This window comes from Vombatus ursinus, unplaced genomic scaffold, assembly GCF_900497805.2.
Source record: "Vombatus ursinus unplaced genomic scaffold, bare-nosed wombat genome assembly UNPS02014894.1, whole genome shotgun sequence".
NCBI lineage: Eukaryota > Metazoa > Chordata > Mammalia > Diprotodontia > Vombatidae > Vombatus > Vombatus ursinus.
This window is the reverse complement of record NW_020954672.1, coordinates 675766-689141: the sequence shown is the minus strand read 5'-3', so window position 1 is coordinate 689141 and position 13376 is coordinate 675766.

Here is a 13376-nt window from a genome sequence, read left to right as displayed (position 1 = left end):
TACGTCTCAAATCCTCTCTCCCTTATTTGCCCAAGTGTTTCCTTAAGCAAAACCCTAGTTAATATTTATCACAGAAAAAAACAATGATTTGCACAGAAAAAACAATGGCATTTCTAAGTTGTGAGTGATTATTATTAGAGAAATCTACCAGAGCAGGGGAATTGTCACCTCTTGCTTGATTTAAAATTATAAAAAAAAAGACTCTGAGGGGCCTTCATCTCCAGGGGCTAAGGGCTTTTGCAGCACTGGCCTGCACCCAACATTTGCTGAAATTGCTGTGAGGCTAGTCTAACCTTATCTTCAATAGGAGATGCATCTAAAGCTCATTGTTCTCAGGGTAGCATTCACTTTGAGTGACTAGGTGAAGGAAAGGGAAATTTCCTCCCTTTTCCACCAAAAGCTCTCTAGAATTCTCAGAAGAATGGTCAGTTTGGTGGAGATAGAGACAGGAATTTTCTACCCTTTCTGGTGTTCACTGATCAGTCTTTGATCTTGCATCTTGTCCTTACTCTTGTCCTTACATCTTGTCCTTACAGTCTTACTCTCAAGGTATGCTTCATGGTTCAGGTAATGATAGCAAGCTTATGCCTACCTTGGAGCACTTCCATATGGGAAAAGCAATTAGGAAAAAAACAAGGGATAATGTGACTGGGAATAACTACCATTCTTCTCCTGTACTTTCCTCCCTGTGTGTAGCCTAAAGGCACTGTTCTTCTGCCTTGTAAACAGAACATTCTTTCTGATCCTGAGTAAGCTGAATCAGACCCGATCTTTCTAGTGGTTAAGAGGTTCACAAGCTAGACAGCACCAGGGGATCAAGGATCTTATATCTAGAGTTGAAAGGAACCTTAGAGTGAAACTATCAAAACCTCTCATTATACAGATGTAGAAACTGAGGCCTCAAGAAATTAATTTTTTTGCTCAAGGTCACACATCTCCCTCCTTTGAGGGTTTCTACTAATCTCCACAATATTGTCCTAGATTCTGTTCTGGGGCTCATGATGGAATAAGACAACAAATTGGTTTAAACTGCCATTGAAATTAGAATATGGTTCAGTTACAAGAATCCCTGAATTATCTTTATCAGACAAAGATGTTACTGGAATGGAAGAATAACTTCACAGGCTTAACAGATCTCAGGCCTCTATTACTGAAAAGATGCAGGGAATTAAAAAAAAAAACATCTCCGCACTTATGGTTTCTTTAAAAGTTTCTCTGTTTGGAAGATGTTCCCTTTAGGACCAATTCTTTTGCTTTCAATGATTGATTTTATGTAGAATATGCACTGGCTTTGGTCCATTTTTTGAACTTCAATTCCATTCTTTCTGGCTCCAAGCACTGTCCTGTGTTCAAGAAGGAAGGGAAGAGAGGGAGACCATTGTTTCTGAACAGTTCTCTTTAATGAGAGAATCCTCAGTGCATAATATTAGTAGCAGTCACTATTGGAAAACTTCACACACTGAGAATTGGGCCAAGAACAGGAGCCCAGACAACCACAGTTCTCTGGGAAAGTTCTCCCCAGTGAGTGAAGGCCCGAGACAAAGGAAGAGAGGAACCAGCTTCTGGAAGATTTAAGAGGAATTCGTGCTTCAGTGGAAATTTCCCATTGGCTGTTCCAAAATCTGAAAGGGGCATTAAATATACAGCCTAGCATTTGTCACATTTAACAACTCAGCTTAGCACAAAGGAGCTTCAAACAATGGTATTGGTGGTAAATAAAGTTTGAGATTGAGGAGGAGACTACTTACCTATTCTTATCTTCAATACTCCTTTCTCTATAGCATTCTTGAAGTTGGGATGTCTTCTGCACAGCAATCAACAAAAATTCAATATCTTTCCTCTCAGTATTATGTGGAATATTTGGAAATTGGGGTAAATGACAGAGGTGGGGGTAGAAATATTATAAAAGGTAAAGATTTCTTACAGAGACTCCTGTCATGAGGAACTTCATTTCTCATGTAATAAATGAACTTGGCATGTGAATGGTTGGGCATGGGGAGTGACTGGACAACAAACTTTGAGCACTGATGCATTAGAAATTCGTCTTGTATTAAATCCCACAAAATTCTATCCCTCCATAAACACATTCAATTACAGATTATAGAAGACTCATAAATGTATAGAGGTTTCCAGTTGGAATGAATCCTTGTGAAAAGAAAGATATCTCTCAATCTAGTGCCTCTTTGTCTTGAAGAATGCCACTTTAACCTAATCCAGAGAACAACTGTGTTTAAAAAATCAGAAGAGGAAATGGGGACCATTGTTAGTGTTGATCTATGGAAGGGAAAGGTTATGTTTGCCAAGACAAGAAGAGAGACAGCAGAACTCTTCTAATATTTGAGAAATAATAGAGAAAATCTAATTCATAAGTACGATTTTTGCCCTTCATCCAAATACAATTTTTGAGCCAATGAAGGCATAGATGAAATAAAAAGTCACATAATTTAAATAATGCAAAGACCATTTGGGCCTATTGCCAATCAGTTTGGACACTAGAATGTTATTTATATCTCCAAGCAGAGAGGAACATAGGAATTTTTCCACAAAAACAAACAGATCAGAAGGAAATTAGGTTAATATGGCTCCCAGCAATCAAACAACCTATTGAATTATAGGCATTTTAGAATTAGAATGTAGAATTTTATAATGACTATTTCTAGTTACAACAAAGAATGACGTAAGAAAAACCACTGTAATTCTGAAACTCAATCTTCCCACGATTTTACTCTCAGAGATCTATTACAGGGAGAACTTGCATCTGAAAAAATAATTACCTTCTTTGTAAATACAAATAAGCAGTACAAAGTATTTAGTGGGCCGGTGCAGCAGTTTTGTTCCAATAGGATTTCAAAAGTAGTTACAACATACATACAAATATAGAGGAAAGTTACTCTCTCTCTCCTCCAATATTACTAAATGGGTAAGCTGTCAAATACCTCAGGCCAGACAGAAAGCATTTTTTTGCTTCACAGTTACATAATTTATCTCCTGCCTGATGGTAATTGACAGATGAACCTGTCAGTGACAGGGATTCAGGCACACTGAAGCCTCTCGGTTGCATGTTCCTTCCTTTCCTCTCTGGCTAATTCAATGCCAACAAAAAGAAGGCAGCAGTATGAAAGCCAACTGTGTTCTGCTCCTCTAAGAATTTGAGTAGATGTCAGTGAATCTTCAGACTTCTGGTGAATGTCTCCTTTGTCCACTCATGAGCAGCTGGAGTGATTTCCAGCTGGAACATGAGTATAATCCAATGAGATGATGTCCCTAAATACCCCACACTTCAGTGTAGTTATAGTCTTGGACCAGAAGGTACTCTTTTCATGAAGAAATACCTAAATTCCAAGAAACATGTCTTACTCACATGGCAAAATTTATGAATGTTGGGAATGTTCCCCCTGGAGACGATGACATCTAATTCCATGGAGTTTAACCAGTCAACCACTAGGGAATGTCAAGTAACATGTGGGCTACTCAGAGCTACCACAGAGAAAGTCTAGATTCTAATGAGCTGCAAAATCCATCAGGACTGCAAGTGTTTGAGAATAGCTTGATTTCTGAGTCTCCAAAAGGAGGAACAAAATGCAGAGAAGAAAAACACAAATCCCCATGAGGCCTGAGACCAGGAGCTAGAGACCAACCATTCTAATTATATCATTGTTGCCTAGATTAGACATTCAACAAAGGATGAATTAGTACGGAAGTACATCATAATGAGGATTATAATGAGACACTTTTAAAAGCACCTAAAGTATGCAAAGTATTGTGATAAACACTGAGGTAAATTCAAAGATCTCTGTTGCCAATGGAGCTCACAGTTTAGTTAGGAGATTTGACACATACACCATAACTGTAATATGTGTCACTGAAAGTTCACTTCACAGAGAATGTATGAAAGTGGGAAAGTAATATAAGTGTCACTGGGAGTTCACTTCACAGAGAATGTATGAAGGTGGGAAAGTAAGGGGCCATCTCAGGAAGAAGGCACAGGGCCTCCTCTGACAACTTCCAGAGAGATATGTGGGGCTCAGCACTGAACATCTTATGATTTGGCATGAAGACGCAATTTTCTTAATGACTCCTAAGCAGAAAGAGCTGCTGACTCAATAGATATTTAAAAGGGAATGTCCTAAACTCTGTCTCTTTTTTCTTCTTCTGCCCACTTAGTTTACCCACTAGAGTAGGTATCGCTGAGCATCCCCCTAGAGAGGTAAGGGTAGAGTTGGTGCTATTCCCCACCACCACAGAAATGGAAGGCTTCAAACACTGGGCAACTAAAGCACATGTATAGTCTTGGGCAAGGCTGAGCATGGGACTTGGGACTCAAGCTGCTGTTCGTGTTTTATTTCTTGCTTGAGTATCGGTAACTAAATAGTGATTTCCCCAGATGGGAGTGTCCAGACTTGAAGGCAAGTCTTGGATATGCAGGGATCTTGGTCCTTTTAGTTGGATGTGACAGGCTAAAGGAAAAGTTTTTGCATTGGAGAAAATGGCCACCTATGGAGGGAAGAAATTCAATCCCTTGGCTGGGATGGCTACAAGACATGGATCTGGTGGGAATTGTTTGGACATTTTAGAGACTAGGTCAAATGTAAAACTCCTAGCCTCATAAACTGCTTCCATGTTCTAAAGTGTAATTAACCTTATAGGAGAGTATATCTGTAGATATGTCACTGTATCCTGGTTTGTCTTTTTGTCAGTTTAAACTTGTGTTCTTCAAGTTAAGCCTTTGTTTTGCATGAAGGGAAAACCTTACCTCTTTGGTAAAAAGTGAGAAGGCATAGCACTCCTAGCCTCTGGGTCCAATATTGGCTGTAATTTATGTGTGTAAATACACACATACATACAAACATGCATGCGTACATATATACATGTATACATACATATATAATTTATATTTTATATATAGTTAGTTCTTGTCCTTCATTCTCAAAGAGGACCAAAATGACACCACTATATTGGGGTCAAGGTAGAGTGTGTCCAACAAATACAATCTCAGAAGGCTGTACCACAGGTAGGGCACAAATAATCGCTATGAACATTTGGAGTGGAGATGTCTCTAAATTTGTGCATTTCATGCTTCTTTTGAGCTACTGCAATTCTGTTTTGCTCATAGAGTACAGCACCCTCTTTGATGCAGGCATACCATGCTGGGCAGTCCTGTGACAATGTTTCCCCTGTCTCAATTAATCCCAAAGTTCTTCAGAGAACCTTGAGAGTGTCCTTGTATCACTTCTTTTGACCTCCAAGTGAGCACTTGCCTTGTGTCAGTTCTCCATGAAATAGTCTTTTGGGTAAACACATGTTTGGCATTTGAACAATGTGGCCAGTCCATTGGAGTTGCGTTCTCTGCAGTACAGTTTGAATGCTTGGCAATTCAGCTCCAGAAAGGACCTCAGATCTTCAGAATCTTCCTAAGACAATGCAAATGGAATTGATTTAGTTTCCTGGCAGGGCACTGTATACTGTCCAGGTTTCACAAGCATACAACAGTGAAGTCAGCACAAAAGCTCTATAGGCCTTCAGTTTTGTAGGAAGTCTAACACCTCTTCTCTCACACACCTTCCTTCTGAGCCTCCCAAACATGGAGCTAGATCTGGGATTGTGTACATCAACTCCATCATCTAAGTGTATGTAACTGGAAAATATACTGCCAAGGTAAATGAAGTTATCAACAGCATTCAAAATTTCTCCATTTGCTACAACCAATGATTCCAGATATAGTGTTAGCTGGTAGAGAAGTTCTGTTTTCTTGGTGTTAATTTTTAGGCCAGAATTAGTGCAAGTCACAGAGAATCAATCTATGCTCTGTTGCATCTCAGTCTCAGAGGTTGTATTGAGTGCACATGCATTGGTAAGCAAAAAGTCACACAACAATACTCCCTCATCTTCGTCTGGGCTTATAGCCTTTTCAAGTTCAATAATTTACTATCAGTTTGGTAGCTGATCTTTATGCCATTTTTGTCCTCGTTGAAGGTGTCTGACAAGACCACTGAAAACATTATGCTAAAAAGCATGGGAGCAAGCACACAGCCCTGCTTCACTCCATTGGTGATTGGGAACGTGTGAGAGGATTGTTGTGGAACAATACTGATGAACTTCTCTGGGTAACCACATTTGGCCATGATCTTCCACAAGCCCTTATGACTGACAGTGTCAAAAACCTTGGTGAGATTGATGAATATTGTGTACAGACCTCTGTCCTCCTTCTGGCATTTCTCTAGGAGTTATTGGGCAGCAAACAACATATTGACCATTCCTCGACCCTTTCTGAAGTCACATTGGCTCTTGAGTAGATGATCATCTTTCAGGTGAAGGGTCAGCCTATTAAAGAGGATTCTGGGAAGAATCTTGCCAGCAATGAAGGACTAAGAGAGAGATTCCCCCCCCCCTTTATACAGATGGACAGTGGAGGCATCTCTTGGAGGTAATCCTCTCTTGCCATATTTTGCCAGAAAATTTCTATCAGCTTTTGTATAAGCAGTGGACATCCTACTTTGTAAATCTCAGGTGGAATAGAATCAGCACCAGGTACTTTGCCACATGAGAGGAGCTTAATGGCATCCAAACCTCCTTTTAAATTTTATACATGCACACACACACACACACACATACATATATATAATTATTATATATGTTATATATAATATCACAGGATGAATGCAGTCTTAAGAGGTAACATGGTGTAGTGGATAGGAAGTATCAGGAAGACCTGGGTTCAGGTTCCACTCCTGACACATATTGGCTAGGAGACCTTGATAAGTAGCAAATTCTCAGTGCTTCAGGCAACTCTCTAAGACTCTCAGTTACATAGGAGGTGTCAATCTGTATTGAGATTGTGAATTTCTCACCAGGAGCTCCCAACAAAGAACTCTTTACACCAATAAAATAAGAGGTCCACTCAAAGAGAAAAGATTGCAGTTTAAAATTGCCAAATAAAAATACTATTCAAGGTCTGAAAAGAAAGGACATGCTGGTAGTAGGGGAGGAGGATCTAGGAAAGATTTCAGGAAGACTTGGCATTTGAGTTGGGCTTTAAATAATGACTAGGGAACCGATAACAATAGCAGCAAAGATAGAGCTGGAAGGTATTCCAGGAACAAAGAACTATTTAAGCAAAGTCACAGGACTGTGAGAGCACATTCCATGATTACTTATTCATTCAGCAAGGACTTAATAGAGCCTACTGTGTGCCTGGTACTGTAATAAGTGCTTGGAAGCCAAAAACATAAAACAAAGCAATCCCTGTACTCAAGGAACTCATATTCTATTGGGGGGAAACAATATGTACACAGATGATTTTTTTTTTTTAATATACAAAATCAAAGTAACTTCCCGGGGGCAGGGAGAGAGAGGTGGGAAATACAGAGAGCTGTTGCAGATGAGGGGACTCTTGAGCTGAGTCTTGAAGGAAGCTAGGGAATACAGGAGGTGAGGAAGGTGTACATTCCAAGCCTAGAGATAGCTTGCGTAAAACCATGGAGATGGAATATAGAATGCTGTGTACAGAAATAATAGCTAATGGAACAGTTTGAGCAGGAATGTAGAGTGTGGGAAGGGGAGCACTGTGCAATCATTTTGGAAGAAGAGACATACAAGATGCTCAGAACAACCCCATGCACTGACATTTGCACACGTACTGTTCCTATTCTTGCCTCCAAAAGACAGCCAAGCATGTCCTGTATATGCAGAGGACTCAGAGCAATTACAACTAACCACCACTATTACAAGTATAGCTCTGAAGCTTCCTTGGTCCTATTACCAAGGACTTCTCTACTTTATTTGACTGTTTGTGGCTAGTGTCAAACTGTAATATCAAAGGGATAGTCCCTTCAGGTACTTGCTAGAGGCCTTTCTGTAGCTATTTTCTTATTTTGTGGACACTAATACGACACTTAAGTAGGCTCTCTTTATGCCCAATGCCTTTTCACAACTATCTTTTTAAAATTTTTTTATTAATTTTTTGTTACATTTTACATTCTGAACTATGTACCTCTCGCCTCCCCACCTCACACTAGAAGCCATCATTTGACACAGATTTGTAAATATATGTAAAACCATACCATGCATACTTCTATTTATTAGTTAATTCTAGAAGTGGAAAGCCTCTTCTTTTGTAGGTCCTTTGTAGTTGACTTGAGTATTTATAATACAGGAACACAATTATTCTTTGAACAGTACTGATGTTACTATCTACAATGTTCTCTTGGTTGTGCTTATTTCATTTTTTGTTGTTTTATGCAAATCTTTGTCATTTTCCCTTTCTATCATTTTAGTCAATCCGAAAGGTATAAGATGATATCTCAAAGTTGTTTTAATTTGCATTTCCCTAATCAATAATATTTTAGTGCATTTTTTCATATGCCTATATATAGTTTTGATTTCTTCATTGAAAAACTGCCTGCTCATTTCACTTTGCATCAGTTAATACAAGTCTTTGATCTCTTTGAGGTTTGGGTCCAATAGTGGTCCCCCTCCTTTTTTTTGTTATACTAGGTCAGCTGGATGTTCTTAGTGTTCTCATAGAATTCTCTTTAAGTCTTCTTCCCATCATCCCAGGCCATCTCCAGTCATCCTGATCTATATCTTGTCACTGGATCCAGATGGCTCCAGGCAGAAAGTCAGGCTGGTGACCTTGCACAGCCCTCCCTAACTTAAATCCAATGTACCTTATCAAGATAACCCTAAGGATCTGGGATTCTACTACTGTAGATCACTAGCCGCTACTTCTTCTTTGCCAATACTTCTCGTCGCCAATCAGCCATTGGCCTCAATTAGTTTTTAGCTAAGGTATTGACTAAGAAGGTATAGCAAGAGCAGTAGCTACAAAACCATTCTCCTTCAAAAATCTGGGGCACTTCAAATCCAGCCTCAGACCAAATTTGACACTTACTAGCTGTGTGACCCTGGGCAAGTCACTCAACCCCAATTGCCTAAAAATTAAAAAAAAAAAGAAAAATAACTTTAAAAAAAAACCTGGGGTGCTCTCTTCCACAGATACACACAAGATCTATGGGAAAAGTGGACACAAATTTACATGACAAATGGGGTGAGGTACATGTATAGTGAACACATGTGGCAAAGGTGCAACTCACAACTCCTGGTTACTGAAAGCAGTTTTCTCCCTTCAGAGAGTCCTCATGAGATTTCCCTTAGGTCTAGCTTTCTTCAGGGCTCAGATGACTATCTTTGTACAGATGATTCTGTTGCTATTGACACTACTGCTCGGATGTCTCCTGTTACCACTTGAGGTTGTCAGTAGGAACTAACTTGAGACTCCTGGATCTCCCAAACTCACCAGTTCTCTATACACATCCACCTCAAAGTTGCTGCTTGTTTACTTACTCTAGGGAGCAAAAACAAAAGAGTACTCACAGCTGTCATTAGTTCACCCTGTAGATAAAGCACTGAACCAGGCATCAGGAAGACCTGAGTTCAAATAGGCCTCAGACACCTTCTAGCTATGTGACCCTGGGCAACTCACTTAATCTCTGTTTGCCTTTGTTTTCTTGTCTGTAAAATGGGAGTAAAAATAGTACCTACCTTGCAGAGTTGTTGTGTGAATCAAATAGGATAATATTTGTAAAGCATTTAGCATAGTGCCTGGCACAAAATAAGCTCTATATAAATATTATAATTGTTGTTACTCACTCAGCTCTGAGAAAGAAGGTTAAAGCAGTGCTGTTTCCCTCTAAACTACAAAGAAAGAGAGCAGGCTTAGGGTTGGCTAATCCTTTTGAATGCCGATTTAGTTCTCATCTCAGCAACTCTGGAATCATCAGTTCTTCCTGTTCTTCAGTCAATTAGATTTTTTTTTCTCATCAATGGTACAAATTCCTCAGTAACTTGAGGCTAGAACTAGCTCCCTAAAGTTCCATGAGGTGGACTGAAAAGAATCAGAGATATTCTTGAAGCACATGTTTCAAGAATGGGTTCCTCGTAGCCCAGTCTACCCCTGTTAAATTTTCATAAAGAGAACAGTTCACTCACTCATTCTGTATCAGTCCTCTTGACAAGGCTGGGACTGGCTGCTTTGCACTTAGATTTAAGTCACTAAAGACCCTGGGAGTTGAATTGTACTTTTTCCCCACTTCTAAAATAGACGGAGCTAATGTGAGATCAGGAGTGGAAGGGTGAGTTTTCTGCTATAGTAAGAATTTAAGAATCTGGTGCCTAGCATGTAGTAGGTACTTAGTAAATGCTTTCTTCTCCACTCCCACATGGAACAACTTTAGTAATGGTGCCCCTCTTCAAACTTGTGCCTCTAAAGAAAGCTGCATGAGATAAAAAGCTAAAGGGACAAGCAACAAGGTATAATACTATGGTTTGTTGTTGTTGTTATCTTGCTATTATTTATCGTGAGTTTTCACTTAGGTAGCTGAAGCACAGAGAAAGAAACAAATATAGAGGAACGAAAACCGTTCCCCAGCTTTACTTTGGCTAAGTGTGGCTGGTTCCCATTTCTGTGTGTCCTTTTAGTCTGTTCTCATTTGAGTTGACTGATCAAAATTTTACTGCTTATAAATACCTGTGGTTGACTCTGTCCTTTGTGTTTCCTGGTGTCCATTTGTTTGCAGTATGATGCCATAGGACTGCTCTGGGAACCATACAGGAGAAAGTGATCTTTCCTAGCACAGGCTTAAGATCCCAATCTTCCAGCCCATTGTTACAGAGCTTTCACTCTCTAACTGGAGGCAAAATCAGAAACTATTTATTTGTTATCTTAATGACACTTCCAGCAGAAGAATTATAGTTAACTTGAGGTTTTAAAATCTGCTCAAAAGACCACAAGGTCAAACCTCTTATGACTTTTAGTGGTTACAATTAATCTAGTCATTCAAAGAACATTTATTGATCTCCTAACATTTACATTATTAGTCAATGTTGAAGAGAGACAGCTGAGTGAGACTTTCTGTACCCCCGGCTAGATGTTGAGCTGTACTGGGAAGAAGGACAGCCTATATACCCTAAGTATTTATATGTTTGTATTTTTTCAAGTAGTAATTTTGTTTCAGGCCTCTACCTGGCTGCTGCCAACATTTACCACCCCAGGCTAAGTAAGTCTAATTAAATCAAAAAATCCAATACACCCAACTTTTTAAGTTAAAGCAGGGCTCTTAACCTTGGATCGATGACCTTATGTTTAAAAATATTTTGATTACTATTTTAATATGTAACATTAGACACTTTGGCCTCCACTACCTGAAGGTCAGGTGTATTATATTTCATCCCTTCCCCAGGGTTCTATGTACCCTTAAGGGAATTTAGGACTGTGAAGGCTCTCTGCAAATGACTCCATCCCCCACAAACACTATTCCCCCCTCAAGTACAGGAGGGCTCCCCTGTACCCTAGTGCACTAATAATTGGATTAGCTTTTACAAAGACATATTTACTTCAAAGATATAAAATAAATATACAAATAGCTTAACTCAGTTCCTGTACAGTACAGTGCCAGTTCCAAGTTCAGAATCCACCTTGGACTGGTTTTCAAGGCAACCCTGACTTCCCAGAGCTTCCCTTCCAGACTGTATAGCTGTAATATTTCTGGAATTCTGCCTCCATGGTCACTATGGCTCAAACTCCCAGGGCTGGTGGGATCACAAACAACACGTTTAACTGAAAAGCACAAAATGAAAGAAAGACCCACTCCTTTCCCCAGGCACAAGAGATGTGATAAAGAGGATTTCTCCATCCCAGGAGATCTTAGTCTTTTTGGACCCCTTTGGCAATCTGGTGAAGCCTGCGGGCCTCTTCTCAGAGTAATGTTTTTAAATGCATAAAATAAAATATACAGGAATACAAAGGAAATCAATTATACTGAAATATAGTCTGTTAATCTATCATCTGCCTCTCTGTCTCTTTCTTTCTCTATCTCTGTGCCTGTCCATCTCTTTGTCTCTGTCTCTCTCTCCATTGTCTATTTGTCGGTCTATCTACCAAGTCCTCAGATCCCATGTTAAGAATGCCTGTCAACCAATATGAGTTGGCTTAGTGGTCCTTGAATTCCCTTCCAATTAAATGAAGAATGGAAAACAAAACAATATACACAAGAACTACAATTATGTAAATACAGGCAACATTAATTAACTGCAACTTAATTGCAATACAATACAGGTTAAATATAATGGACATTGTTACTCTGACCTAAATATATTAAAGTATCTAGGCTTCTTTTAACAATGGGCAGTATAATAGCATTCACTTTATTGTGTTGTTTTGCTTAACTTCTCTGGGGTTATTTTGTTGCTATTTTTGATTGTTTTGTTCTTCTTTTGGTTTTCTATTCTTTTTGTTAGTTTATTAGTTTCTTCAAAGTTAAAACAATTTATCCATTTAAGAAAATACAGTCTAAGGAAAATTAAAAGCAGGCACGTATCTGTTCAACAAAAGGCTGTTATAGAGACCAACATCTGCTTGTAGCAGTTTAGCTGTCTGGAGTACGAATCAACATTGTCTAAATGATAAAGGTGGGAGTAATTTATTATTATACTGCCATTGCTCTTGAAGTCCTTTCTTCTCAAGGTTTCTTGACAGAATTGATGTTACCATCGATTTAAGGCTTGTCAATTTTACCTTCATACCATCTCTTCCAGATGTCTAGTCTCTCCGCTGCCACTACCACTGTTGAGGTTTAGGGCTTAGGGATGCTGGGACCCCGAAATAGTGACACGCAGGTCCTGCCTGAATAAGTTCGACCCAAGGCTTCTTTCAGTCAAAGACAAGGTTTACCATATTGTCCAGACTCTTAAGGAATCTGAACATTTGTGATGCTTGTATTGACAAGCAGACTAGATTGAATCTGTGATGTGGATGCAAAGGATGCTTTAAAAGTTAAAAGAATATTAAAGGTTGTTTTTCCAGTACCTTGTGAGGCCCCTCCTCAGCTTGAGGGCATCCTAGAGTCTCTACCCCTTATCTAAAGATACCATAAAACTTTCCCTCATTCTGAACCATAAAATTCCTTGTCTCGCCCATCCTGAGTCATAAAATTTCCTGTCTTCCTTATCCTGGGTCCCCTATCCTATCATTCATCTTCCTCATCCAGTGTCTTGACGATTCCTCCTTATCTTGTAAGCAATCATTTTCCTCATCCTGTCCTTATAAGAACAAGCCCCTGTCCCTCTGTAAGTTGCTAGTCCTCCTCCAGGGCTAGTCCACTGCTTTTGCTTCAGTAAAGCTCCCAATGGTTGCAGAGAAGGTCTAAGTGAATTTTCACACCTGAACTAGCTTCCTAACTCTAAGCTTAACACTGGCCCAGGGCTCAGATTGAATCTCAGTCCTTTAATGGAGACAAGATGGCTCTTACATACAGAAAGACTGTGGGAGGGATCTGGGAGTAGCCAAGTGGTTTGGGATGACTGGAGGAGGGGTCTAGGGA